Here is a 6,189-nt window from a genome sequence, read left to right as displayed (position 1 = left end):
CTGTGTCGACCGATTTTGGGGCTGGTCACCACGTATCTCCCGGCAGGGCATGGGCTGCATTCTGGCACCTGCCATCTGGGCTAGCCTTACAGTGACCTGCACACTTGAGCAGCAAAATGTGCTTCTAACTTTGGTGAATGTTTCATTTCATCTGTTGAGGATTCAGTTTTTTCACCCACAAAATCAGCCCCTTCTATTTCTGCCGTGGGTTATGTTTAAAGCCTCTACAACCTGCTTACTTTTCCTGCCCTAAGTTTGGTGTTTGTGGGGAGTGTCTTGACAGCCTGAGTCAGAAGGTCTGTAGGTCTTTATCCCGGGTCCGGGGGCTCTGAATTAGCTGAGGAGTTAGCTGTGGGTGCCATGGCCGTGGCTTACCCAAGACAGGTTTATTTCCCACTCCTGTTCACAGGAGCAGGTGTCAGGGGCCAGACTCCCTCTGACACATTGGAAAATGTGAGCAGGTCTGTCCTGAATGAATGGGTCCCGGGAACTCTCCTCTGGTTGGAGGTGGGCAGGGGGTGGGAAGCAGTGAAGAAGAGGACAGAGGTTATGCCCAGAGATTGGATGAATGGGATCATATCTATGCCTAGGCCATTGTCTCTACCCACTTGGTCCAGAGGTCCCCTATCTGCATGTCAGCAGTGAGGAGAGGGAAAAGGAGATGAGTAAGGCACACCCCTCCCTTTACGGGTGCAGCCTGGCACGGGCACTCCTCACCCGTATTCACATTCCACGCCACAGCATTTACTCACCTGGCCACCAATTGCTGCGAGGGATACGGGGGACAGTAGTCCCAATTCTGGGCTTCTAGTTGCCTGCTTCACGACAGGGATTCAGAAGGGGTGTGCGGATAATGCTGGGCACCTACTTACTGTAGACAGACATGAAGGTGGCCATCTCAGAGTAAAACAAACAAAATCCCTGTATGTCAACTGGGATTTTTGACTAACTTTCAGTTTTACCCTTGACAGATAGAGATGACTTGGTTTTTGACCTCTCTAATAAGTTTTGAAGCAAAAAGGGTTTCCTAATTAATCTTGACACTGCTGTGTCCCAAACCTCAGTACCTTCTGTTTTCCTCTCATAATTTTGGACACATTTGTCTATCAACTGAGTGATTATTTGTATTATGTCTTATTCTGAAGTATTTTTTCCAAATAAATTTATTTTTAAAAAGTTTTGCTGAGTGATAATGAAAAAACATCAAAATTTGAGGAATGCAGCTAAAGCAGTGCAAGGAGGAAAATTTATAGCTTTAAAATGTGTATGTTAGAGAAGAGAAAAAAAAAATCAATGACCTAAGATTCCACCTTAAGATGCTAGAAGAAAAGATCAGAGTAACCCAAGATAAGTAGAATTAAGATCAGGAACTGAAGTCAGTGGAATAGAAAACATAAGTCAATAGATAAAATGAACAAAGCTAAAACTTTTTTTAAAAAAGTCAATAGAGTCAATAAACCTATAACGAACATTTTTCTGCATCTTGATTTGATCACTCAAGTCTTTGTGGAAATATCTCCAAGTAATCTGGTATGGCTCTGAATTCAAGTTATTCTTAAAACTTTTTTTTTCTAAATGTTTATTTATTTTTCAGAAAGAGAGAGATAGAGTATGAATGGGGGAGGGGCAGAGAGAGAGGGAGACACAGAATCCGAAGCAGGCTCCAGGCTCTGAGCCGTCAGCACAGAGCCCGATGCAGTGGTCTAACTCACAAACTGTGAGGCCATGAGCTGAGCCAAAGTTGGACGCTTAACTGACCAAGCCACCCAGGTGCCCCCCCTTTTTTTATTTTAAAAACGTATTGTCTATTTTTGTGAGAGAGACAGAGCATAAGCAGGGGAGGGACAGAGAGAGGGGGAGACACAGAATGCAAGGCAGGCTCTAGGCACTCAGCTGTCAGCACAGAGCCCGACGTGGGGCCCAAACCCACAAACCACGAGATGGTGACCTGAGCGGAAGTCAGACGCTTAACTGGCTGAGCCACCCAGGTTCCTCTGAAGTTGTTCTTTACAGTTACTATTCAGTAAAAACACTTGGCTACTCCTCTAGTCAGGGCAGTTTATTCTGTTTCTGGTTTAGGTCCACTAAGAATGATGCTACAGTGACATTCTTGTGCACAATGTTACAAGATAGAAGTACTTTTATTTCTACAGCTGAATGTCCAGTTCCAGAGCTGGGACACTTGCTTCTATGAATTGTGTGTTCATGGCCATTGCCTCTGTATCTTGTCAGTTTGTTAGAGTTTTTGGTATATTGAACTCTTTGTCTATTATTGATGCACAAATGCTTTTGCAGATTTATAGAAAGACTTTGTTTATGTAATCATTTTATGTACGAAAAGTACACATTTTTACATTTTCATTATGTCTTTTTTTTTCTTTTATACATTCAGGTATAAAATCCATCTTGGTTTGTAAAATCTTCCAACCTAGATGTAATTGCCACATCTTAGATTTTCTTGCAAAATTTTTATGTGAGGCAGAAGATGGTTCCATCAGGGGGTGCCTGGGTGGCTCAGTCAGTTGGGCGTCTGACTTCGGCTCAGGTCATGATCTCACGGTTCGTGGGTTCGAGCCCCGCATCAGGCTCTGTGCGGGCAGCTAGCTCAGAGCCTGGAGCCTGCTTCAGATTCTGTGTCTCCCTCTCTCTCTGACCCTCCGCTGCTCACGCTGTCTCTCTCTCTCTCTCCCAGAAATCAATAAAACATTAAAAATTTTAAAAAAAAGAAGAAGAAGATGGTTCCGTCAGGATGCATCTGAGCTGTGGGAGCTCTCCTGCCCATGGTCATGACCTTCCAGGAGAGCCCACGCCTGGTGGCTGAGTGGGGCAGGAGGAGAAAGGCCTGGACGTTTGGGCATACTTGTTCCAGAACTACAGCCCGGTTTCGCCGAGGCTTTGTAAGCCTGCCTCACAGAGGGACCTCTCCTCCTCGCCCTCTCTTCCCCCACTTCCCCACACAAGCGTTCATCCCCCAAAACATTCAGTCTCGGCTTCTGGAGACCCCCACCCTCCCCTCCTCTCCTTCAGTTCCCGCCATCCCTATCAGCACACCCTCCACGCTGGGCCCACAGGGGTCAGGACCTCACCACGTGGTCCACCGGTTTGCCCCCCTTGAGGCCTCTGACTGTCATCTCTTGGAGGACTGTCATAACACCAGAGTGCTCCCTGGTCTCCTCGCTCAGTCCTCACACCTGCCTGCGGTCTGATCTGGGCCCAGAGAGAGCCTGTTAAATGGGTGTGAGATCCTGCCGCCCCTCTGACCGAGTCCGCCATCTCCGGTCCCCACTCTGTGCAGAGCCCTTTACCTGGTGCACGATGCCCGGCGCTCCCCGGCCCCTTCTGCCCCCTAATCTCTTTCTTGCTTCTCGGGGATCAGCCTCTGCTCCTGCCGCACTAGCTCTTCCCGGGACCGGCCTGGTTCTCCCCCGGCTTCACCTCTTCTCTGCTCTTTCCTGATCTTTGCCCAGATGACCACCGCTGCTCCCTCACCTCCGGGGCACCTGCTCCAATGTCACCTTCCCCGTGGGCTCCTTCTGACGGCCCCCTCCCTCCATTGCCACCCCCACCCCCTCCTTGCTCCACAGGTCTCCAGGCCACTCACCACCATCTGAGGACTGTGTGCCTTGCACACGGCCTCGTGCTGGATGCTTCCAGAAGCTGAGACTGGGGGTGAGCGAAGCAGTTCATCTGGAGGAGGCCCGGGAGCCCTGAGAGTAGGGAAGGGGGACGGGCAGGGGAAGGGGGATCGGCAGGGACCACAGTGGGCGCCGGGCTCAGTCCCTCTGGGGTCCTGTGGGAGACGGTGTGGGACAGGCCTGGGGGCGGGGGACGTGTGTCCCACCAGCTCCCTCTGGCCCTGCTGGGGGCTGCTTTCCAGGGCGGCAGCTGGCGGCCACGTGGGCTCCGCGGCCAGAGGCCTCAGGGCAGAAAGAAGCCCCCGAGGGGCAAGTGTCCAGGAGCGAGGGCACAGGTGGCATCGTCCGGGGGTGGCGCTCACCGTCCTGGGTTGTCACTGCGTGTCATGTGTCTCCCTCCAGAGGCTCCTCCTGGGGCCGGGCCATTGTGCTCCCCGGGGCCTCCCCAAACACCTGCCGAATGAAGGGGTGAAGCCCTGGAGACCCGTCTCCCGGGTTTAGTCCCCGCAGGGCCGCGGATGCTAACTCTCCCCTCTGCAGACATCACCCCGCTGCTTGCTGGTCCTGGGGCCGCTGCTCCTGCTTGGGGTTGGGTCAGGTCTCAGTTGGGGGGGGCACGGACAGCCGACAAAGCCTCCTTTCCCTGTGGGTGTCGGGGCGACGCTTCCTGAGAGACGCCCTTCGATGTTGTCGCAGCTGCGGGTCCCGATGGCAGCCGTGACGGTGACTGTCCCGGGGACCCGGCGGTCTGGCTGGGTGGGGCGGCCAGGAGCCCACGGATCACTCCTGAGTGCACCTCTCCAGAGGCAAGTTTTGAAGCCAGAGCACCTGGTTTGCTCAGGAGAAGAAAACAACAATATGTGTATTTTTCTTGTCTTCCTTTGGTGGAGAAGTTGCGATCCTCTGGAAACACTTGGGGAGGCTCCAAATGCCCGAGACCCCCGGACACAGCATCCCGAGCTGCGGCTCCAGGTGTGAAGGCCAAGGTTTCCTTCTCTGCCTTTCCGGTACCAGCGCTGGGCTCGAGGCAGAGCTCAAAGCAAGGCGTGTCTGTGGCTGACCCCCCACCGGGTGAGGTCAGAGGGGACCCGGCCCACGGGTCTGCAGGACGCCCCACAGTCTGGGTGAGTGTGAGCGCGTCCTGATAGATTCAGGCCCACGCTGTTGCCGGGATTGCTGCGGAGGGAGGGTCTTCCCGGCCCAGGGCAGGAAGGGAGTCTGTAATGTCCGTTCACCCGTCATCAGGATATTGGGTTCAAGTCTTTGGTTGGGGTGGCATCACCACATTCCTCTGTTGTAAGGACCCATTCCCCTACTGCTAAGTAGCACTGGGTGGGGTGAGACTTTGAGATCCTGTGTTCCCCAAAATGGTTTCCCCAAGTGGTTTTGGTGTTCATGGATGGGCCTCAACAAGTTTCAAAATTCTGTATACCAAGCAGCTGGCATTATTCAGAAAGAATTGTCTTTGACCCCAATAATTTTTTAGTATCACTATGAGCTCATAGATTCTATTTTTTTTAATTCAATGCATTCCCATCTCTGTGCATTTTTTGTATTCAAATATTTTTACTTTTGTCTAATAGAAGCTCTTTTACCATAGTTTCTGATTCCTTTTGACCTGTTCCCATCATCTTTGAGTAGTTCCTGACTTTCTGGTACAAAACAGCTCCCTGGAATCTTCAAAAGAAATCAATATCCTAAGCATGATGGCACACTGAGGGCATGCTGCTCTACGTTAAGGAGAATGAGGGGCCCCTGGGTGGCTCCGTCGGTTAAACGTCTGGCTTCAGCTCAGGTCATGATCTCACAGTTCATGAATTTGAGCCCCGCGTCGGGCTCTGACAGGTCGGAGCCTGGAGCCTGCTTCTGATTCTGTGTCTCCTTCTCTCTCTGCCCCTTCCCTGCTTGCCCTCTGTCTCTCAAAAATAAATAAACATTAAAAAAATAAAAAAAAGGAGAATGAAAGAATCATGTCAACTAAATGCAGTGCATGATCCTGAAATGAAAAAAGAAAAGCACGTAGTTCAGACTGTATGTTAAATTACCGTGCCGCGTCAACATTGACTATCCTGGATGGGACAGTGGTACTGATACTGTGTAGGAAGGTGTCTTTTTCCTTGGGTGGAACATATGGTGTCTAGAAATGAAATCTCATGGTCTTTACACCGTCATCTCAAATGGTTCTGCTGGAGGAAAAAAACTACACGTGAACACACACACACACACATACACACACACACAAAGGTGCCCGTGGAGAGAGGACACAGGTGCAGCCTGGCCTGAGGTTATCAGCTGGAGAATCTGAATGCAGTGTAAGCGGACATTGGCTGTGCTACTCGGCGCGTATCATTAAGCTTGACATTAAAAAAAAAAAAAATAAGTCCAGGGGCGCCTGGGTGGCTTAGTCGGTTAAGCGTCCGACTTTCGCTCAAGTCATGATCTCGCGGTTCGTGGGTTCGAGCCCCGCGTCGGGCTCTGTGCTGACTGCCAGCTCAGAGCCTGGAGCCTGTTTCAGTCTGTGACTCCCTCTCTCTCTGACCCTCCCCTGCTCACG

Source organism: Hyaena hyaena, unplaced genomic scaffold (genome assembly GCF_003009895.1).
Source record: "Hyaena hyaena isolate Hyena2069 unplaced genomic scaffold, ASM300989v1 scaffold_2189, whole genome shotgun sequence".
Classification (NCBI taxonomy): domain Eukaryota; kingdom Metazoa; phylum Chordata; class Mammalia; order Carnivora; family Hyaenidae; genus Hyaena; species Hyaena hyaena.
This window is presented reverse-complemented; position numbering follows the sequence as displayed.